Source organism: Hippopotamus amphibius, chromosome X (genome assembly GCF_030028045.1).
Source record: "Hippopotamus amphibius kiboko isolate mHipAmp2 chromosome X, mHipAmp2.hap2, whole genome shotgun sequence".
Classification (NCBI taxonomy): Eukaryota; Metazoa; Chordata; class Mammalia; order Artiodactyla; family Hippopotamidae; genus Hippopotamus; species Hippopotamus amphibius.
This window is the reverse complement of record NC_080203.1, coordinates 18,328,614-18,352,977: the sequence shown is the minus strand read 5'-3', so window position 1 is coordinate 18,352,977 and position 24,364 is coordinate 18,328,614. Positions and strand designations below refer to the sequence as shown.

General features: G+C 44.0%; 1 long non-coding RNA gene across 1 annotated transcript; it reads right to left on the bottom strand.

Moving 5' to 3' along the window:
- Positions 1 to 13,308: 13,308 nt before the first annotated feature.
- LOC130842632 (uncharacterized) lies at positions 13,309 to 24,089 on the bottom strand. The gene is made up of 5 exons (XR_009050498.1): positions 23,962 to 24,089; positions 21,529 to 21,719; positions 20,078 to 20,171; positions 19,607 to 19,688; positions 13,309 to 19,019 (listed from the first exon to the last, which is right to left on the bottom strand). It is a non-coding gene; the product is annotated as an uncharacterized LOC130842632 (long non-coding RNA).
- Positions 24,090 to 24,364: the final 275 nt, after the last annotated feature.

The following is a 24,364-nucleotide window of genomic DNA, read 5'->3' as shown; positions in this document are numbered from 1 at the left end:
TGCATGTATTACTTTGATTGAAAATTAAAACTTATTAAAAATGAATTTACTGCAATTAGAAGGAAATTTGGGGGAAGGAGGGTGGGGAGTGGCACATGAGTCCAGGTAGATTCTACCTTCCTATCTTTCTGCAATACTGGATGCATATCCTAAAATGTTCTTGAATGATCACTTGAAGTATGATTTCCTTGCCTTACAAGCGAACGGTAAGACCATAAGGAAATGCCTCATGAAATGGCCAGTAATCTTCAGGTAGCCCAGGGCTTCCTTACTCTAACGTAACTTTTCATGAGCTAATCTCTGCAATCCCATAGTTAAAGTAAAAACAAAACAAAAAGTGTGATTTAATTTTTCAAAACTGAAAAATTTAAAAACTGAAAAATTGGACAAGTATCCCATGATGTTTAGACAAGGTTCTTACATTTTAGTATTGATCATAAGAGCAAGCCAGGGGAAATAAGCTAAATGTACAACACGAGCTTGGCTAAATAGAAATAGTCCATCTATGTAATGGGGTACTATGTAGCCATTAAAAATAAGGAATTATGTTTTGTGCATGTGGAATGAATTTAGTAGATGTAAAGTCACCTCACCAATGGCTCAAGTGATTGAGCCAGGGAGAAACAAATATATATTGTATAATATACATTTATACACTCCACTTATAGAGAAGTAATAATACTTGCAAACAGTATTGCACACTTACCATAAGCTATGCAACGTCCTAAGCACTCTATATACATCACTTCATTTAATTCTCACAACTCAGAGATAGGTGACAATCATTACCCCCAATATTCACGAGAGGAGACAAACACGGAGAAGGACAGTGGCAGAGTGATGAAATATTGCCAACAATATTATTCTTCCTACTAATGTGAGACATTCATTGCTATGGTTCATTTTTTTCTTTGCATTTTTAAATTGAAGTATAATTGACACAGTTTTATTAGTTTCAGGTGTAAAACAGTGATTCAATATTTTTATATGTTACAGAAGGATCACCACTGTTATAGTTAGTTAATTGTATTTTTATTATTTGAATTGTGAGGCCTCTTTTTAAAAACTTTAGTGTAGAAGTCACTATCCAAGTGGGTGGCATGGATGCTGGAACTTTAGGAACACAGGGCTAGGCACTCCATTCCTGCACCCTTGGCTTAGCACTCCCAAATACAAGTGCAGTGTATCACTGCACACGAATGGAGGGTCAGATGAAACTCATAGTCACTCAGGATTTGAATCCTAACCAAAGAAATTAGTTTTTTTGGTCCCCACTCCGCACTGGGAGGCATGCGGGATCTTAGCTCCCTGACCAGGGATCGAACCTGCGCCCTCTGCAGTGGAAGCACAGAGTCTTAACCACTGGACCTCCAGGGAAGTCCCTCCTTTTTTAAAACTGAAGGAGAGTTGATTTACAATGTTTCAGGCATACAGCAAAGTGATACAGTTATACATATACATATATAGGGAATTCCCTGGTGGTCCAGTGGTTAAGACCCAGCCCTTTCGCTGCTGTGTGGACACAGGTTGGATCCCCAGTCCAGAAACTAAGATTCCACAAACCACATGGCATGCCCCTCCTGCTCCTATATATATATATTCTTTTCAAATTCTTTTCCATTATAGTTTATTATAAGATATTGAATATAGTTCCCTGTGCTATACAGTACAAACTTGTTTATTTTATATATAATAGTTTGTATCTGTTAATCCCAAACTCTTAATTACTCTCTCCCCCACCCCCACTATCCCCTTTGGTAACCATAAGTTTGTTTTCTATGTCTGTGAGCCTGTTTCAGTTTTGTAAGTAAGTTTTTTTTGTATTATTTTTTTTTAGATTCCACATATAAGTGATATTATATGATATTTGTCTTTCTCTGTCTCGCTTACTTCACTTAGTATGATCATCTCCGGGTCCATCCATGTTGCTGCAAATGGCATTGTTTCATTCTTTTCTATGGCTGAGTAGTATTCCATTGTGTGTGTGTGTGTGTGTGTGTGTGTGTGTGTGTATACACCACATCTTCTTTATCCATTCATGTGTCAGTAGACACTTGGGTTGCTTCCATATCTTGGCTGTTGTAAATAGTACTGCTATGAACATTGGGTGCATGTATCTTTTCAAATTATGGTTTTCTCTGTGTATATGCCCAGTAATGGGACTGCTGGATCATATGGTAGCTCTATTTTTAGTTTTTTAAGGAAACTCCATACTGTTCTCCATAGTGGCTGCACCAACTTACATTCCCACCAACAGTGTAGGAGGGTTCTCTTTTCTCCACACTCTCTCCAGCATGTGTTATTTGTAGACTTTTTAATGATAGCCATTTTGACTGGTGAAAAAAATTCCTTTTCTACCTAGACTCTATCATTTCTCTCTTCCTTTCCCCCAAGTCCTCTCCAGATAGGACCAAACTTTCAACTTTACAGGCACAGATGCAGGCTCCAGGTCCTGCACTTTCCTCAGGCTGGACTATAGCCTGCGCTTTCTGTTGTGACCCTTGATCCCCTTCCTTGGACACAGTTCCATGACTGCCTTCAGACTGGGTCTGGTCACCTAAATGACTACTGGTGATGAGTCCCTTCTCCAGCAACTCAGAGAGACTATCTCTAGAATCCTGGGGCCCAGTATAGGGATGGGAGTGGTCAGAGAGTGGGAAACATTCTGTCTTTCAAGACATGATTTACCATAAGTCCTCACCTTGGGTAGTTTTACTGCAAATCTAAGAGCTTTGCTTCACATCCTTTCTGAAAAATGCTTGGGAAGCTAGCGGTCAAGTTCATAAGCTAAATTTTGTTGAACCAAAGAATCTGAGTGATCCTGGGCAAAGTAACCAAAGTCTTAAAAGGTGAAGCCTCCATAACAAGCAAGGATACCAAATTTGAGGGGCCTTTGCTGGGTAGTGCTGTCCTTCCCTCATTTCCATTTCTATAGCAAGCACTCCTGTGGTCTGGAGAAGTGAATCTCTGATTTTCAGCGGTTCCCCAAAGGAGGAGATGTTAGGTAGACAGAAAAGTAATATAGACCGCATGTAGAAACACCCTTCTTCCATTCATATGATTCCAAACATGCTTCCTCCTGGCATGATTTAATTACTCCACATACCACCAAGAACTACCCACAGAGAAACAACACATACAAACACTTCCAGCTGTCACAGTCAGAGATGAGGTCATGGGGCCTCTGATTATAGTTCAAGTTCTCCCTGTGATGTCTTTTCTTTCTCTAGCGCCGCCATTATCCCAACTTAATATTGCTATTGTACAATTCTATGACCTAAATGGTGAATTCACCACCACCACCACTCATCCTATTTATAATACTAAAGAAGAGGTGAGAGAGATATTAAAAAAGACAATCAGCCAGGCAATACAGGTGGACGGTAAGTCCTTGTGTTCACACATGGCCATGAGGTGGTCCTGTTATTTATGACTTCCCTGTCAATTCCACGATCCTTTTTGCTTTAACTACTGGGGGGTACAGTTTCCCTCCTGAGGAGTCTGCACCTTAGTGGGCTTTGTAGAGTTGCAGTGCTCTGGTTTGCACGCTCTCAGGATTGTCATATAACAAGGTACCTTAGGGGATCCGAGTCTCATTCGTATTCCTCCCTGTCATTCTACAGCATGAACACCACAACCACCTGTTTTGAGTGGCTCCAGGAGCTAAGAGTGACTTCACATTTTGTGGAACCATTGTTTTGTTCCAGACTAGGAGTGTTTTTTCTACGGAACAAAAACCTCTAAACCAGCAGAGATCAGAGTTGCAGGGACACAAAGTAAAACTGTTGCAGATGGGTCAGGTGTAATTACGAGAGGCACCACCTTTATTTTTGCCTCCCAGTTCCCAAACTTGCAAATCTTGCAATGGGAGAAACAGCACTATAAGTTGGTTGCGGTTCATAGTGAATATTACATCCCAGCAGCCTGCACTGTGATTCTCCTGTCAGGGCTTACCACAAGCTCCGTATAGCAAGCATACTGATTCACTCTAAGCATTTTGGGCACCACTGGATATTCGAGGTGATAAGAGCCAAGCAGCAGACCTACTAGCATGGTTGCCTACACCAGCTAGCTGGAGAGCCTGTTTTAGCTGTGGATCCCCATTAGTCTGGGTGTGGTAGGAATAACACCTACTTTTTCAAATCTTGGATGGTGGCCAAAATCTCTGCACTTCCTGTAAGGATAAACTATCGCATTTTACTTCCTCTGTTGATAAGGAGGGCGATTTGTCCCTCCTTATCCTCATATTCCTTTCTCCAGGGGCCAGGTTGCCACTGTGGCAGTGTACAGGAGACAGGCGCCTGTCTCTGCCTGGAAATTTCCGGAAGTCAGGAGGCTTGCTGGAGCAGCCTGTTCCAGCAGGATAAGCAGAGGCCATGATATGGTGGATTTGGAAGAAAAGGATGGGGGCGATCTCCCACTCGCTGCCTTCTCTCTGTATCCCTCAGAAGCTGCAGAAGATGACTTCAGTGTTTTCTGTGATACTACGTGTTGGAGCACAGAGGTTAGAGGAAGCAATAGAATGTCAGGGTAGCCCTGACAGCTTACCAGCCCAAAACACTCCACCTGGAGAGGAGGTTAGGGACTTGGTTTGGTGGACTCTAAAAGGAGGCCCAGATGTCCCTGGCTGAGAAGGTCCTCAGCTATATCAGGGGAGATGGGATGCGTTGAGGCTGGACATCAACCACAATAACAAAAATTACACACTCTAAGCAACATGCAGTTACTGCCTGCCACTAAGTGTACCTGGGAACTCGTAGAATAATCCCATAGGAGGGGGTCAGGGTCTCTCTGAGCCTTCAGAGTGGCAGCCTCAGGGAAGAACACCATTTTCCCCTAACCTCCACAAGCACTCCTTGCACTGTGCAGTAGGTACTATGTGGGGGTACCTGGGTCCCTTGGCACTAGCATTGCCTTAAAGGCAGTTTCAAATTCATCTCTGAAAGATTTGGGGCTGTCCTGCTTCCTTTTGCAAGTTGCCAAGGTCAACAGGGACGGGTGTTTTTGTAACCAAAAGTGGGGGTCCTGCTGCTTGCCGCTCAGAAGCCAATAAAGAGACAAGGTCGGTGGGAAGGAAAGTTTGCTTTATTTTGGATGCCAGCAACCAGTGGGGTGGGTGGACTCCTGTCCAAAGGATGACTCCCCACCACTGACAACTAGTGGGCAAGAGCTTTTATAGATGGAGGGAGGGGGCTACATGCAGAAACAGCACAGTCAGTTCTGACAGTCATCTTGACATTGGTCATACAGTGATCTGACCAGCATCGCCTAGATTGTTTTAAGCACAGTTAGTCTTCAGTTCCAGGGTTGGTCTGTTCCCATTTCCTTGAGGCCAATTCTCGGAATTGTGGCAGCTTATGTCATGGCTACAGTCTGGCCACCACGTAGGTAACTTCTTCCACCTGGTGGGGGTTTCAGTGTCTATAAGGCATCTCACAGGATATGGCTCAGAATATTATCTGTAGCCCTTGAGAAGGAACTAAAAGTCCCTGACTATGTTTAACGACTATTATTATTTAGTCTTCTTGGACTGTTTTTGTTTGTTTCTGCATTTTCTCACTTCTCTGATTAAAATTATTCTTTGGCTAAAGTTTTTCCACAGACAAAAGGCAGGTGGAGGACGTGGTGGGGAAGGACCATAGGGTCCTGCTCTGTTTCACTTTGGGGGGAAGGCCAAGGGGAAGGTTCACAAGCGTTACAACACATTCACCCGACCATCCTCTATTCTAAGGACTCTGGGTGTGTGTAATTAATAATTCCTGCCTGGGAATTGCACGTGAGCTATTCCTCTATCTGGAAGGCTAGTGTGGTGACTCAAATGCCAGGCACCTCTCTTGGCCAGACCTAAGAATCTTTTTGGTTATACAGATCAACTAAGGCCTTGGTGGACTGTCTGTAGATCTCATTCCTGGGAACTCCAAGGTGAATTATCCACAGTCAGCGTGTGTATTAGTGCACTCAGGCTGCCATAACAAAATACCACAGACTGGGTGGCTTAAACAACAGACATTTATTTTCTCATAGTGCTGGAGACTGGAAGTCCAAGATCAAGGTGCCAGCAGGGTTGGTTTCTGGTGAGACATGTCTTCCTGGATTGCAGATGGCCACCTCTTTGTGCTGTCACATGGCCTTTCTCTTATGTGTTTGGAGGGAGAGAGAGAGATCTAGTGTCTCCTCCTCTTCTTATAAGGACACCCATCCTATCAGAATAAGGACCCACCCTTATGACCTCATTTAACCTTAATTACCTGCTTAAAGGCCTTGTCTCCAAATACAGTCACATTGGGAGTTAGGGCTTCAACATATGAATTTTGGGGGGGAGGGCACAATTCAGTCCATAACAACGTCAGATGATCCCCAGATGTCTGTTATGTTAATATCCACTTTGCTACTGATGTTAACTGCCACCACCTAGACTCATCTATACCTGGCTCCCTCCAACATGCTACAAATCAGAGAGCCCATTTCATTGGCACCTACTTCTCAATGGCATCCTCCACCTGGAGAGAACAGCCAGCAGAAGCGCTTTTGAAAGCTTCAACGCTTCCCTCACCCACTAATTTCTTGAGGTAAGGGTTACAGGACAGACACTTTAATTTCTTTGGAGGGCAAAGTTAGGGAGTGAATAGGTAGAGGCTCTTAAGATCCAACAGGGTACTTGCGTGTTCAGAATTTTTGAATTTCTCCCCCTACGTTGTGCCAGTGGGCTTCTAGCCACTCAATGCCATATGTCACAGGCTAGCGTCTGGTCCAGGTTTGCATTAGATAACCCAGAAAACAGAATCACAGCTTGCTGCCTGAGCTCACCAATGTGAATAAAATTCCTGAGTGCCTACCACTCATTCTATTTAACTCCATTCCTTGACTGACACTGTATCTCACTTGCCATCCCTGGATAATATACCTTAAGTCAATCTAGAAGGATGACAACATCTTTGGATGGTAAATATCCTCCCCATGAGGTAGCCCCTCCCCCTCTACACACAAACACACAGGGCCCATGGAATAGAATAGATAGCAATTATTGAATCATATCATGAAAATGACCATTTAGGGGCTTCCTTGGTGGCGCAGTGGTTAAAAATCCGCCTGGCAATGCAGGGGACACGAGTTCGATCCCTGGTCCAGGAAGATCCCACATGCTGCGGAGCAACTAAGCCCACGAGCCACAGCTACTGAGCCCACATGCCGCAACTACTGAAGCCCTTGCACCCAGAGACCATGTTCTGCAACAAGGGAAACCTGCACACTGCAACAAGAGTAGTCCCTGCTCACCACAACTAGAGAAAGCCCATGTGCAGCAACAAAGACCCAATGCAGCCAAAAAAAAACAAATAAATGATAAAATAAATTTAAAAAAAAAGAAAATGACCCTTTAATCCTTCTCAGCAGATTAGAAATGACCCCATCTTTGCACTATAAGCATTTTATCTTTTCCACTTGGGGAGGAAGGAGGGTTAACAAGCAGTTCACGTCAGTACTCCTTTCCCCCCACAGAGATTAGTGCAAGCTAATCAGGATTCTATCATTCCCTTCGTCAGTGAATGAAAAAAAATGGGAATATGATCCAATCAGGACCAGTGAAAGGTGAAAAGTGCACTAAGTGCTTCTAAGAAAGGTTTCCTCTCTTCTAAGAAGTACATGCACAGGGGGGTGATCCTTTGTTTTCCCTGTAGAAATTGTTCGATATGGATGTGACCCTTGGGAACTGCTGTAGCCATCTTGCCAAGAGCCTGACAACGAAGCCAAATCATGGAGAATGACAGATCCAAGGGAATCACAAAGGAGTGGAACTCGAGCTCTGTGTCTGGAGCCTGCTATACCTCTGGACTCCTCCCTTAATGACACTAAAAAAGGGAAGCTCTTACTAAATGTGTAACAGGTATTTGAAACGTACATGTGAGGTTTCCTCTGTGTATGTGTATTTGTGATGCTACATTTGCCCAGTATAAATTAGTAGAGTGACTGAAGTCAAATATTAGCCATCATCCAAACTGTCACTGATTTATTGAAGGAATTTAATGCAAATAAATTAGATGGTGAAACTGAGGCTGAGGAAGGAAAGGTGATTTGCCTAAGGTCACTTTGGAATTTAGTAGCAGATACAAGACTACAACCCTAGTATTGACCTGGGAGAGTCTGAAACTCTCCAAATATTCTAGGATGCTAATGAAGAACAGTAGGGATAAGAGAAAAGGTTCTAGAAATGACAGAATTTCAAGAGGCATCTCTCTAAAGGACCTGTGATCAGATATATTTTTTAAAGTATTTCTTCTCAAAGAATATATCAACAGAGGGGTGGCTTGGGAAAACCAGTTGTCTCAGCTTGACATATATCTCTGCCCATCTCAGGATTCAGGAGATGGTACTGTGGGCAGAGTCATTGGCCTCTTGGCCACCGTAGGCTCTATGGGAAAGGTACTGCCGCCCCCTCAACCCTCCCTTCTCAATCTAGACTTCACCTTTCCTCAGTTCTCCTCTTCCGAGGTTGGAGACCTGGCCTGTGAGCAATACACAAAAACAGCCCAGGAGCTGCTTGGTCCAAGGCACTGGTTCATCACACTCACTTGACTAACTTGTATTTCAACATTCAAATTCAACTTCTCCACCTGTGCAGGCACAGACTAAAACCAAGACATAGACTGCCACCTAGGGGTAATTTATAGTGGAGGAAAAATGGTTCAAATATTTGCTCTGTGCTCACACCTGGGCAAGTCATTTTCCCTACAGGGACGTTAATTTCCTTGCATATAAAATGAGGGTGTTGTACTAGATTAGTAGTTCCCAAACTCAGCTCCACAGAATTTGTATGCCTTTAGTCATTCATAATTAGAGGCACTCACCAGAATTATCTATATGACCTTTGAACATATACATAATGCCCATGCTTTGCCCCTAGATATTCTGGTTCAGTAGGTGTGGAACAAGCAGAGTCAAGGCCTGGACATATGTATAAAACAAAAACAAAAACAATCCACCGGTGCTTCCAAAGACCCCCATGTAAGGAATCTGTGATGCAGATGTAAAACAGTGCTCCTCCAACAATGGTAACCAGGTTTCCTCACTCTAGGGCTCTGGAAGCCTTTAATAGTCTAATGTACATTGTGGATTTCCAAAAGATGTTGATATTATGCAAATTCTCAAAGGTGTTTCACCACAGAACCAGCACCTACCAACAATCCAAGCACACCAGCATTTCCCAGATCAGTTAGGAAAACCCTAGAGGATGTGTCTTCGGCAGCTCAGGTTGTCAAAACAAAATACCATGGAGTGGATAGCTTAAGCTACAGAAATCTATTTCTCACAGATCTGGAGGGTGGTAAGTCCAAGATCAAGGTGCCAGCAGATGCCGGCCTTCTCCCTATGTCCTCACATGGCCTTTCCTCGATGTGTGTGTGCAGGAAGAGATCTCTTTCTCTTTTCCCCCCTTCTTATAAGGCCACCAATCCTACTGGATTAGGACTCCACTCTCATGACCTCTTTTAAATTTAATTATCTCCCCAAATCCCTGTCTTCAAATACAATCACTTTGGAGGTAGGGCTTCAACAGATTAATTTGGGGTGTGGGGGGGGGTAGTTACACAAGTCAGGCTATAGCACTAGAAGATAGCCAAGGTCACTTTGAGTTTATATCCTAAGATTCTTAGTGAACCATTTTGTTTTGATGAATCATTGTTCACAATATTAAGGAATTTGCCCTGGGAAAATAGCATAGATGACCTCACAGGGGTATAATTTCAGTGTTCTTAGTGCCTCCAGTGTGAAAGATATTGCCAAAGAACAAAGTATTACTGTGATGACCAACTCTTTGGGGGCTTGTTCTTTTTATTAACACTGGAACCAAAACAAGAACCAATATTCTGAACCTGCTCAGATCACTAGTTCATATCGCAATGTCACTTCTAACCCAGATGTGCCAAACCATGCCTTATTTATCATCATGTCAACACAAATAATCAATAAACAATCTATAACAGGAACAGAAACAGAAAAGAGTTTTATTTGAGCAAAACCGAGGACTATAGCCTAGGGAATAGCGTATCACTAACTCTGAGAAGCTGCTCTGGAGAAGCATGGTTTTCATCACAGTTTTGTATCTTTTCAGAACAAAGAACAACCATCAAACACAAACATGACATGGGTACATTCCTTCAAGATTTCAAAAGGGACAGATTAGCACGAACACAGTGAGTCAGCGTGACCTTGGTATCTGGGAACAGAACCTTATCTGTAAAAGAGAATTAGCATGAGGGTCATAGGAGGGGGTGGCATTTATCCCTACTTCAAAGTGGACATAATTTACTTCTGCATAATGAATTCTTTTCTTAATGGTTAAAGCAGATGTACAATGTATGATAAACAGGTCATAAGACAGGCTGTTCTAGTTAGCATAAATTTCAAGCTAAATCACATATAAGCCAGAATGACTACCCCATACCCTAATTGTGAAAATTTCTTCCATCGATCACAAAGTTTTATTGATCCCAGACAGCGGTCTAAAACTGCAACCCTGCATCTGAATTTTGCACAATATTCAGGTTGTGGGCTAGATGTTTATTTTCTCTTCCACTCTCCTAGAGGTAGAAAGGAGATTCCCTTTATTTACTATTCGTCTTAGGCTATGAAGAGAGAAGGCTGAGCTGAACTGCCAACCCCCTGCAAATCCACAGATGTTTCCTTTACACCCATTTTTGATTTGATGTTCACCCCAGTGGGTTAGAAGGGATTCATACACCTTGAGTAAGCTCATACCTTACATACAGACTTTGTTTCTATATATTAGCTCATGTCTTTTTATGAGTCCATATTCTGTTTATGAGACCCTACTCTAGGTATTGGCTCATACTTCCATATACAGACTGTGGTAGATTGACTGAAAAGAAGGCTGCTGATGGAGTTAATGTGGGACATGAAAGAAACAGAGGAGTCAAGGAGGACACCAGGGTGTTTGGCCTAAGCAATAGGAAGAAGAGAACTGCCATTTACCAAGGGGAGGAAGACAGAGGGAGAGCAGATTTGGGAGAGAAAAAGAAAGTCTTAATGAATAAAACCTTCATGAATAGGAAATCGATGTATTTAAAAAAGTAAACATATAAAATCAGTGAAAGTAAGATTCCCTTAAATGTTCCAATATATAAACAACATATAAAAGTAAGAGTTCAACTAAAATCCCAACTCCAAACCCATTAATTACATATTTTAATATGGAACGACAGGAGCCACATCCTCTTTGGGTCGAGCTGTTGTGGGCATCCAGAGCATTATCTCATAAAAACACATGATTTATGAAACAACTTGGAGTGTCATTGCCCTAAGTAAAAAGAGAATTATGTGCATATATGTGATTATGATGTTAGAGAAAGTGACAGTGATCAAAGTGGTAATTCGACTTTCTCGTGTTGGTAATAGACTACAAGCAAAATGCCTCTGGTAAAATCAGATAACCCCTCATTTTTATCTTTTCAGCAATGACGCAGATGACCACATGATTATCTTCTTTTGGTCTTTCAACATAGCAAATGAAGAGACTTCTTAACATCCAACCTGCCTTACATTCCCTAGTCATGGTGCGTTCTTTGAACATGCTGCTCTGGATTATGTTGGCTAATACTGGGGCTTTCTCATTAATGTTGCAGGCAACACCTGCAGCCTAGGTGCCACTAACCTCTGGCTGACAGATGCACGAATAAGCAGGAAAATGTGTTCACGCAGCCTCACGCAAGACAGGTCCAGAGACTGAGGGTCAGCCAAGGAATTCGTAAGGGTGAGTGGCGGGTGCCGCCTCAGCTCCAGAGCACTTGGCCCCCCGCTCCCCAAGCACATCGGGCCCCGCCCCCATCCTCTAAGACACGGTCCTGGGCTCCTCCCCCATTTCCTGCGCCTCATTCACCACGCCTTGGGAAACCTAGGCCCTGCCCTGCGCTTCTGACCCCGCCTTCTCGAGTGGCTGTTAGCCCCGCCCCTTCCCACACACCTCTTCCCCCGCCCCCTCCAGCCCTAGCTCGGCCCCATGTTGCGCCTGGGCACTGGCAATCTTCTGGCCTTGCGGGCGGAACCTGAGCAGGCGCCGGCACGGCCCCTTGGCCACGCCCACCCCTGCCCTGGGCCCGCCTCCGCGGAATGCGCTTCCGGTGAGGCCTGGGAATGTAAAGATCGGAGTGGTAGTGGGGTTTCATGGTGTTTGGTAAAGTCCAAGTGCAAAGGCCTCAGGTAAGATCATACCCAGTGACCTGAAATAGGGCCAGTGGGAGATGGCTCACAGCTTTATGTGAGACTCATTCTGTAACACGAGAGGATAATAAAAGGGATACAAAGTTCCGGCTGCAAATGGGAAAAAAGAGAAGTGGTTTGAACTCTGCATACTGATGAACATCTCAGGCAGGAAACGAGACATTGCAGCTTGGGGCCCTCTAGACTGGATGGCAAGAACTGAGTTGCTGAAACCTTCAGCCCGAGATATTTATGAAATCCCAGGAAAAGAAACGTACACAACCACCCAGCACATCTACAGGCAGAACAGTCTGCCAGTCTTGTTCTCCTTTCCCTTGGGAGGAGGGCAGGGATTTTAATGACCACAATGATAAGGCTATTTGCCGAAATGATTAAACCATGGCAAGCTATAGAGAAGACATGCGATTTTAGTTAATTGAATGTCTAACTCTAGCGTTAGAACTGGAAACTGTATTGATATGTTTAAAGAACAAACAATGCCCCCCCCCCCATTCTTCTACCCACTTAACTAATATAATTCTGCTGTTACAAAGCCTTTATAAGACCTAGCGGTGTGATGTAATGAAAGATGCCTCAGACACAAGGGACCAAGATTCTAATGCAGGCTTCATCAGGAATTAATTGTGTGCTTGCTGCTTCTAGTTTTGGTCCTACTGACTTCTTAACTGATCTTCTGTACAACCATGCTGGTCCCTCTACCTCTGCCTTACCCTTGGGAGTATCAGAAGATTCCTCCACCATCCCCAAATATGCATTTATGGCCTTCATGAAGTGGCTAGAAGGATCAAGTCTCACAGGGAGGCATTAGATTATCTATTACCTTTAGGGACATACTTCCCCTAAACAGAGGGGAGAGCTTAACAAAGGGGGGGAATTTCTACCATGACCTGGAAACCCCATTCCCCTGCCACCAGCTCCCATTCTTAATGCATCAGATGCTATAGCTTAGAGCTCTGCCCTGGTTCAGGCAACAATGCACATGACAGAGCCACAGCTTCTTTGATCATGCTGGTGTTCATTGTGAACAATAAAAATCTACAAGTGAGATCTTCTGAAACAAATGAATTTTATTGGAAGAACACAAGTATTTTATAAAACGCAAAAAACAAGCAACAAATACATTTTAGAGACACAGAAATGAGGCTAGCTCAGGGAAACTCAACAGTATATCTTTTTACATTCTCTGCAGTGAAAGGTTCTTAATGAGCCTTTGCAGGCTATCACTCATTCTTGGGGTCTAGTCCCAAACTCTAAATATAACAAAAGTATGACTGGCTCAACTAGGATAAGATGAAAAGTATCAAACCAAGTAGCTATGGCCAGGGAACGCAGTCACACTGAAAAGAGAAGGTTGTGAGAAGGTCTCAGAGAAAAGGGGCCTGCTAGACAGACCAATCAGCCTGAGACACTGCCTTTCATCCTATGAAATACAGATACAGTACATACACACTTTGACATGTCCCCATATGTAAAATATTTTTAAAGATTTCTTGAGTAAGCACAAAAGCACATATTATAAAAAATGAAAACAACCCGAAGTCCAAGCCATTCCCAAAGGCACAGTACCCCAAAGTCAACTTCTGGTCAAATGACAAGTAGCTGATGTCACAGGGCCACTCCTTGAGCCGAAGTCCTCCAGGTGAAGTTCATGGCTTCTGTACAATTGCTGTAATTCTATGAAATTCAAAATGCTATGGACTAAAGGTTAACCTTATACACCGCCAATGCAAATGCTACATATGTGTAGAAAAACCAAGGCAAAACAATGATACAGAAGCAGTACGTGGCATTACCCATTTCCCCGTGTAGAAGCATTCGTCCCCTTCATTTCTAAAATCTAGAGGACTTGCCTGGAGGTCCAGTGGTTAAGACTCGGTGCTTCCACTACAGGGAGCATGAGTTCAACCCCTGGTCAGCGAACTAAGATCCCGCATGCCACGTGGTGTGGCCAAAAAATAATAATAATAAATTAAATAAAATCTAAAATCACTTGAGGGAGAGCACTCATCTGTAACCCTGGAAGGGCCTTTTTATTATTATTATTTTAAAACCACTGTATTGAGGTATGAAGGTATGATTGACATACAAAAAGCTATACATATTTAACATATACAACTTAATGAGTTTGGAGATAAGTATACATCCATAAACCATCTCCACAATCTATACCATTAACATCCCCATCCCCTCCGAAATTTCATTCCACCCTCATTAATTATTATTATTTGTTTATAATAAGACTATGACAGAAGACAGACTAAGATCTACTCTCTTAGCACATTTTTCAGTATATAATACCTCAATTCTGAGCTCTGAAGGAGATGCACAGGTGCTTGGATCCTGGCTTTAACTATATCCTACATCCTGCAGCTCAGTACCCTGACTGCACAGGCTACGGTCACTAGAGTAGAGTCTACAACAGGCCTTTCAGCATTCTGGAAGGCTGCTGTGTCGGACTGATGGGGGAGATTGAGCAAAGCAGTGCATCTCCTTAGGATTCACTAAACCAGACCCACTGCTGTTCTTTTCCAAAGCTGATATGAAGCAGTACAGCAGGCCTGCACGTGAATAAGAAGAGGCAAGGGAAGCTCAGAAGGCTAACCCAAATCTAAACTATGAGGTGGCCTGGCTGTGACACTCAATAATCCATTTGCTGTGCTTCTGGAGTCAGCACAATGGGCTGAGAGGGCAACTTCAAATCCAGAGGGATGAAGGGATCATTCAAATTGTACAGGAGTGCACATATTTGGCACATTCTTTCCACTCTTTCGGACAGGGCCGCACACTAAATATCCATAACGCAGGATCTGAGCCCACAACTTCTACCAAGAATTCTAGCAGGTTCTGTGTACCAGAAGCCACAAAGATCAAACCTCTGACAACTGGAGATCAAATTTCTGCTCTTCCAGAGCACTCAAGAAAGGGAGCATGCTAAAGGAAGTCCAGCTCACTTGCCAACAGACCGCTGACATCGGCATAGCAATTTAAAACACCTCTAAACAAGGTCTGTAGTTTTAATCCTCATGCCAATTGGTCCTATTGATCAGAGAACGCCCCCTGAGGAAATAGGAATGGGTAAACACAGGCTAGAGGATAAGCAATCACTCATACATTTTACTTTGTCCTTCAGGTGCTATCTGCACAAGTTCCTCTTGAGGAAGTTCTATGCACAGGCCTGACTTTGGCCAGGACTCTGGAATCACCATCTGGGGGGAGGGCGCAGACACCCAGGGGACCTGGTATCTCATGGGAGCATGTTGTAAGGGGAACTAAAAAAAGAAAAGTTAAATTGTCGGTGTTGAACAAAGGGAAAAGACCTCTCTCTTCCCTTTTCTCAGAACATTTACTTTGGAAAACTTGTCAGTTCTTTCTCTGCCTCTTTGCAATGTATGCTAATCTCTTTTTTTTTTAAGTTAAATAAGCCTCTTGGTAATTTGACAACCCAAGAATGTTCCTTCAAGGACCTGGCAGCAAAAATCCGTGCAATGGGTGAAAACTAGGTAAAGAGAGAACAACTTGGGCAGCTGAAACCAGAAACTCAGCTATACGCTCATAGAACATGAAATGAACACATTAGCAGTGCCCAAGAGCCCATAACTACAGGAAAGAGGAAGACACCTGGGGAGAAAAAAACATCAACATAAGCACCTGCAGTGCCCAGGAATCGGCAGAGACACCAATACTTTCTCCGGGCAGAGAGGCCCACAGTTCGCTGGCAAAATGAAATCTGAGGACCTGCTCCCAATATTAAGGTCGCAGCTTCACACGCTGAGACATTTCTCACTTCACACCGTCCTGTGCTTTGCTATCTCCTATGACACAGCCATGGCCACCCTAAGGTAGTGTGAGGGAATGGGGCAAGGGGACGGGAGCCATCCCCTGAACCCACCACGTCCACCACAATTCTCACACCAAAGCCCCTGGTCCTCCCCACTCAATGTTTCCTTATATTCTCAGAGCCTCCTCGTATGCCCTCTGGGAAGAGACTTCGCTACTGAAGAGAAAGCAAAAGCCTGAGATGGGGAAACCACAGCACCCCCCTTCTCCCAAACTCAACACCCCTATCCTCTCCCCCTCCAGTAGGCCAGCACCACGCACGATGCATAATCCCCCCTATGCACTGCCGTGTGGAAAACACCCTCTTCCTTGAGAGGGCTCGTAGACAAGGTGCCCTTGAGACAATGTCACCACCCCCCCACAAAGAGGAAGACAAACATGGTGAGAGGCCAGACCCCCAAGCAGCAACGCTTTCCAGCAGATAGACAGGGGAAGGGACAGCTACTGCCTGGGGCTGTAGGCCCTCTTCACCAAGGGGAATAGGAGGGCTTCATCCTCCAGCCTGGACACCTCACCCGGCAGGTTCCTGGACACGCAGGCTCATGTGCACCTGCCCCGGAGGATCCGAACGGCCCCGGCTTCATATAGGGATCATTGACAGGACCCACGTGACCTCTTTCTTCCAACCAACGTGCAGAGTGTGCTCAGCAGAAGCGTGCTGGAAGCCACCGTGGAAAGCCAGGCATAAAACCCCAACCACATTCCCTCACACAGAGTCGGGATTCCCCAGGGTTCCCAACACGCCCTTGCTCTGCAGAGGGGCACAGAAGCCTGACCACAGGCCACGGCCAACTTCTGCCCAGGACCCAACATTTCCCACGCCCCGGATGCCGCCATTGCCAGTACGCACTTTCTTTAGGAGTTGGCGAGGCATCTGAGCCGGGGGAGAGCAGAAGGAAGAAGTGTCTGGCCGGGACATCAGAAACACCTACCAGCAACAGAAGCTCATGTTCACTAGCCTCTCTGTGGAACACAGCTCACTCTCAGCAGGAAAAGCAGAGTGGCAAACTCAAGTAGTGCGATTATTCACCAGAAGAATTCAACATCAGCAGGTGCCTCCCGGGAGACTCCCTCAGATTACTGTTCTGGCCACAGCAGAGGAGGGGGAAAGGGCACCTTTCCAGAGCCACTTTTCACAGCCTGAGGCAGCTCACAGAATGAAGCAGGAATACAAGCACTTCCCTAAAGTGAAGTGGAACGTTCTCATGAATGCTGGAAACTCGGGAACAACCCCATCAAAAAAGTCTCACCTTTGCCAGAAGGTAATCTACTCTCATGTCACACTCACTGATGTGCACTGTTATCTTCGGTCCCCATGCTATGCCGATCCCAGGCAGCACCAGGGATTGAGAAGTGGGTCGGAGACACTCCTGAACACACAAAGTGCAATGCACCTTTCACACCGAGGGCCCATGTCCTCCTGCCTGCACTTTCCTCCTGCTCTGAGAGCAGCTCTGCAGAGGGTCACTCTTCCCAGCCCCCTGCCCACAGGCTTCTGGCACCCCAAGGAAGGACCATATCTAGTCAGTCATTCCATTTTTCCTGATCAGGGAAGTCCTTCCCGCTTTGAGCCCCCAATCTCTATAGCTCTTCTCCTCAAAAGAACAGACAATCAGAAGTGACCGGAGAACCAGTCATGAAATCCATTCAGTTCAAGATGAGTTCTCTCATGTAAATTGGTATGGCCACTATGGAAAACAGTATGGAAGTCCCTCAAAAAATTAAAAATAGAATTGCCATCTAATCCAGCAATCCCACTTGAGATATATATCCAGAGGAACACGTTACACCAAGAATTTATAGAACATTAACATTCCTACCAGTGAGTAGACATGCACTGAGTACCTGTCTCATGAGGCTAAGAGACAGGGCTGGCCTGGAAATGAACTCCTGGGAAAGAATCAGCAAGCCAGATTCCCTCTCAAACTCAGAGGAGGATGACCTTCTCTTTCCTTGAGAGTCCTGATTTTGAGAATGTCACCAGTCAGAGAGTCACTCTTTTGGAATCCTCAACCTTGTGACATTTTTAAGTGCCAATACTCAGCTGATTTACCTATTAAACCATCCATTTGGGTCTTCCTGACCCCTCCCTCCAATGAAGTCACCCAAGATGACTCTGATGGGCAGTGGGCACAAGTGTGTGTGGAAAGGGAAGAAGGCATCACAGTTATTGTTAAGTTTCACAACTGTTTTCGACTAGCACATAAGCCAGTTTTGGTCACGGTCCTGTCACTTGGTGGAGGAAAATGGGTTTGGGTACAGGTTTTTCTAAGTATCTCACGCTTCAGGTTTTCACCGGGCAGGAAACCCTCATGACCCCTATCTTTCACAGCTTTAAAGTAATTTAACCAATTACAGGGATAAATAAAAAGTCTCTGAAATGTCAACGTCAGCAGGTGCCTCTCAGAAGACTCCCTCAGATTACTGTCCTAGGCCACAGGAGAAGCCTAGAACAGTAATCTGAGGCCTTTCGTTTAACCTCTGGTGAGTGAAATTCCGGTTCTGTGATGCCACCTTCTGGATAAAACCTGTGCTAATAAAGCTATAGAGGAACCAGATGTGTCTATGAAGCTAGAGTTGAGAAGTGTCTTTGAGAGCACCTCAGAAGAGTTCATACTTATATTTAGCACTTTCCCCCGACCCCAACTGTCAAAACTCTTCCCCTGATGTTCAACAAATTAACCACTGCCCAGGAAAGAAGTGACTTTACACAGACAAGGAAAGACAGGAGACCTTTCTGGCACTGCCAGTTAACAAGCACCCTCTTGGTGCCCAAACTTGGTGCTGAACCATATCAGCTTTGACGTAAGGCATCACAGTTGGCCTGAAAAGGAAGTGGCTCAGAGCAAGGCAAGGTCTGAGTTGCCAGGCTACCTCTTGGCATCACAGCAGGATTAAAGAGGCTGGTTTTCAAAGAGAAGCTCAGCAGTATCTGAGGAAATTAGCTGGCCCTGTGAAAGGAAACAAACATTTGGTTGAAATTATGACAAAAATCTAAAGAAATGAAGTGGAAGTGGGGTCTGGACAGGTAAGGAGAAGAGCTAAACCAAGCCACAATATTCTGCTCCAATATATGGATTCTGGAAATGGTGTACTAATTCTACCTCCTGTGTGCTGAGCACTTTACAAAGATCACCACACTTGATTCTTACAATATCCCTGAGAGCAAGGTGTGATTCCCATTTTGCAAATGTGGAAATTGAGGCTCAAAGGTGAGAGTAAGAAAGAGTCAGACTCAGACACTAGAAATTTATTGTGAATGAAACACAATGTATTGTCTCAGCAACATCTGCAAGGGAAAAAAAAGCCCTACAAAGCATGGGAAGGTAAATATTTAACAAAGTATTGACCTGCATATTACTTGAATTCTTAGCCTATGCCTCTAGGGCCACTGCAAAAGAAATGCCCACCCACCCGTAGTGGGGGTAGACTGGCAGACTATCATTCTCTGGCACCCACCTGGTGTACAGGTCTCATCTTTCTCCCCTTTCCTAAACAGAGCTGGCTTTAAATTACATTCAAATCCATGTTCTCCTACCTGAAGAAAAGCAGCACTCCCACAATCCCTGGATTCCTGAAGTTTGTTTTTCATAATCCCATCCAGTCCATCCTGCTTCTGCCTGGTATTACAAGGGTTTTCCGAAAGGAGAAAAAGACAGATCAAAACTTTGATGTGAAAATGTCAAGATCAGGCTCTTCGGAAATCTGACATTCTAATACATTCAACGTGTCTGTAACAGTGGCACCCACAGTGAACAGAGGAACACGGATAATGACTGGAAAAAGATGCCACCGACTAGTTAAAGACACTAATTACAGACACAGTGTCTGAACCACGGAGTTAATAAGCCGTGCCCAGGGAGTGACCCTGACATTGTTGGAAGTTCCTATCTTAAAGACTCAGGGAAGGCATTTCAACACCATCTTAAATAACATTACAGCTGACAGAGGATGGGTGCTACCCTCCGCCCAGCATCTGTGGCCCCATATAACATAAGGTTGCTCTTACTTGTCTGGCAGGTCCGGACAGTTGGTTCCAGGTCCACTCTCTTCTCTTTACAGGCCCAGAGGCTGACCAGTACGAGACTTTTCCATCACAGGTCCTGAAGGAAATGGTGATTGTACAAATCTACAAGGAGACTTGCTAATGCGTAGAGAGCCTAACACAACTGCAGGAAACTTAGGTAACTTGGAAACTCATAAGATGAGTGGCTGGGGCAAACGTCCCCTTTCCCTCCTCCAGAAGAATTTCTGAAAATGGCTGGTTGGGGCAGAGTACCCAGTCATGCAGCCTGCATGAGGCAGGCCAAAAGAGTGTTCAGACAGAAACTACAGGAATCAAATCACAAGATAAGACTGCTGCTTCACAGAAACCTGATTGCCCCTTCAAAATATAGGGGAATTATTAAATATTACGTTGAAAAGTATTGCCAGTTATTTGCTAGAAGGGGAGACTCAGAACTCCACTTTTTCTTTTCAGTAATAAAGCAACTGACTCATACAAAATTATGGGTAAAAAACCTTTGGAATGGGTTGTGTTCTCACTTTGTTACCAATTACTGACATTTTATATACTATGCAAGAATATGGGTAATAAATCATTCAAATGGGGTTTGTGTTCCACTTCATAGACCATGAAGTGCACATTACACAACTGTGGTATTGTTATAGTAGTTTCAGTAATTGGTAACATATTAAGTTCAAAAGTTGATAAAACTAGAAATAAGCGAATTTAATTCAGAACAAATTCATGAAGAATTTTTAAAAATTACACAATGTTACTAACACTTGACACTGAATACAGGTCTTTGAGGAGAAAACAACTGAAAAAATAACATTTGGTAATGGATATAATGGGGAATTTGCTCTTAATTTGCAAATATGCCCGTAGGATACTATGGGCAATGGGCATCTAGTAAAAGCACATTCATTCCATACTTAGATACTCTTCAAGTTCTAGGCCTCTGACTGAAAAGTCAGGATCAGTGAGGCTAGTTAGTGTGCAAGTTCCTGAAATCTGCATTCCTGCCAGTACCAATGACACAGGAAGCCCCAAATACCAGCAACGAATCCTCCACGTTTCTAAACGTAATCAAAGTATGGATTTAGAGACCATCAATGTTCCACCAATATAAGAATCATTAAATCATTTCTACATGCAATAATCTACATAACTGAAATCAAAATCAAGAGTCAACCAGCAAAAAGGCTAATAAGCAAATTTAACCATTACCATTCTCAAAAAGAAGTAACTGTTTTACTTAACACCAAATATCAGAGTTACTCTCAGTGACTGGAGTCCTCAGGGTTTTGAGCAAAGCAACAGTTATCCTTTAACTCTCCCCTTGAATACACAATAGGTATCACACGACCGAGGCAAGAGTATAAACAGGCAGACACTGCCTATTTCTTAAACCAACATGCTAGCAGTTGCGGCATTAAGGCACAGGCAGCACTTACGGACAAAGAGGCAAAGACAGCACCCTCTGCGACGGTGGGGGAGTAGGGGCGTTGTAGCATGTCCTGTTTGGCCCAAGACCTCAAACAAGGAGGACAGGAACTGTCCTGGGTCAGACTGGTCAGGCCGTAAACTGTCATAAGTACCTTGTTTCTAAGAAACCACACAAATAATTTCTTCTGTGGGAGAACACCTGGGAAGGAGAACCAAGCCAACATTTAAAGAAATAATATATTAAATGCACAATTACAGTTCTAAAATAACATTCAAAAGTATGCACGATGACCTGCAAGGGCCATTCACTCCTAGAAAACTCAGTCTGGCAGTGAATTTTCTTACATGTAAACCGAAAATGCTCCACGGTTTTCAAAAGAAATGCATGAAAAGACTAGTGGAAGAACTGAACTGACTAACATGATATCCAACATGCAATTATTTCGAGAAATGAAACCCAGCACAACCCAAATGACTTCAAGCGGCGGCCCATGACCGGCACTTCCGGGAATTCACTGTCGTAAAACAACAGACGCTCAAAGCCAGACGGTCAATGTGTATATTGTTTACATTGAAAACGAAACTTTCTCCATTTTTAGTAGCTCTTATGCAATAAGATGCACAAAAACTAGTTGTTAGACAGATGTGATGATATTAAACCATTTTAATGGTAAAAAAATGAAATGTTAGGCTACCGGCCGCTTGAAGTCATTAACTGTCGTAAAGCAAGGACCGCAGAGACAGAACATCTTCCTCATTTGTAAATTGAATATAACGTGAAAATTTTTAACACAAAACTTATTAGAAGGGCAGGGCCCATATTTAATACCATAAAATGATACCAAATACAATTCTTCTGTAAAACAAAGTCCCGAACTGCGTTAACGGTGGACATTGACATACGGTTAAGAGCATTCACTGTCGTAAAACGTCAAGGCCTCAGCCGACTGACTGTTCCGCATTGTAAATCGAGACTGCCTAAAACGTTTACTTTTAGGAAACTTGATGGAGAACACGACCAGAATTTAACAAAATATATTATGTCAAACACGCAATTATATTATAAACTTACAGGCACTCAATCAGACGTTAAATTCTCCTCTGCACATTGAAATTTACACCAAACCATTTAAAGAAAATTTATTAGGAGCGCCAGGACCAAACTTTAGTTGAATGCATGAGGAGGAATGTGTCAAATTAAATGCAAAACGTAGTCCAGTCTTGGCTGACAATAACAGCCAAGAGGCATTCACAGAATTCGTAAAACTTTCAAGTTCCCAGCCGGACAATTCATTTCCAAAAGTGCACACTGAAAATACTTTCATTTGAAGAATATTCATGAAACACTGCCAAAATAAAAATTGAATTCAAATAACAGCAATGTCATAAAAAAATAAACAGCCGCCAGCGAGCTGATTTTGCCTTTTACTGTACGGTGTTTTGGTGTTTATATTAAGACGAAAACAGGTTAAAAATAAAGACTGAAACAGGAAATCGGATCCCTGTGGGCGTGAGTCCCTTCAGGAACTGAAAGCAGCAAGGTCTTGCCAATCACACTGCTATTTTTCCCCTTCGAAAATTGCAAATAACACATTCTTTTATGGAAAAGGCAACGAAAAGCACCTGGGTCGCTCTTGGTTGAATACAATGATATTAAACACACATAAAATGCAAAAGAGCCTTCCACGGTGACTGAAGACAATTCCCAGGGTCAGTGAACAAGAAGCCCCAGCCGACCGAGCCATCTGCTTACACATGTTCACATCGACATTCTCAGGATTTTTGTTCCTTTTTAAGGCAACATGTGAAGAAAACCATTCCGAAATTTAACCAAAAAATGATATTAAACTTAAAGCTGCGTTGTTAAATGAAACACAAAACACAAAGGCAGCCAAGGGCCGTCAGCTGTCATAACAGCACACGTGCTCCCTCAGACCCTTACTTTCTCGTTTCACGTCAAAAATAACTGAAGTCCCGTCACTGCTAAGAAATCTCAAGAAAACTGCCAAGATCAACATTTGAACAAATACCCGGCGACGATATATCCACCCCAAAACACCGTACAATAAAAGGCAAAATCAGCTTGCTGTCGGCTAATGGCCCCTGTGCTGTCCCGGGCCCTCACCTACTCAGCCAACCGCACCAGCCCTTTCCTCACTATAAGCCGCAAACACCACGAAACATTAAGAGCACAAATGCGGGGGCGGGGGCGGGGCTGAGACCCACATTTAAACAAAGAAAATGTTCTGACACTTTCATCCTGTTTTTACATAACGCATAACGCACAGCACCGCACCCGGACGCGCCTCAGAGACCCCCTCGGCCGTCCCTCCAGAAACCCGTGGGACACGTCTGTCCACGTATATTAGGACACACCACCTCCCCCACTCTCCAAAGCCCACTGCAGACAGCCAAATACGAGGTAAAGAAATGAAACTTACACTTCTGACATCTCCGGACAGGGAGCCGCCATGTTCTCTCGTCACTGAGGGGAACGGTCCACGGAAGCCGCGCTGTACCATCCAGGTGGGCACGAGCTTGGTCCTGCGCGAGGGCTACTTCGCCGTCCTTTCCATGGCCCCGCCTCCGCGCATCGTCATTGGTGGGCCTGCGGTGATTGACGAGGAGATTGTCCATTGCTTTCAGGTCGGCTCGAGGGCGCTGTCCATTGCCCAAGGCCCAGCTGAATTCCTGAAATCTCTGCTCATATCCTTATCTCTTTCTACATCTATGTCCATCCCTCAGTGCCTAGCTCTACTTCTTGGGCCTTTGCACATGTCTTTTCCTCTGTTTCCTGTCATCTCAGACTTTGGAAAGCTTGCTCATCCAGTTTCCCCAGACCTA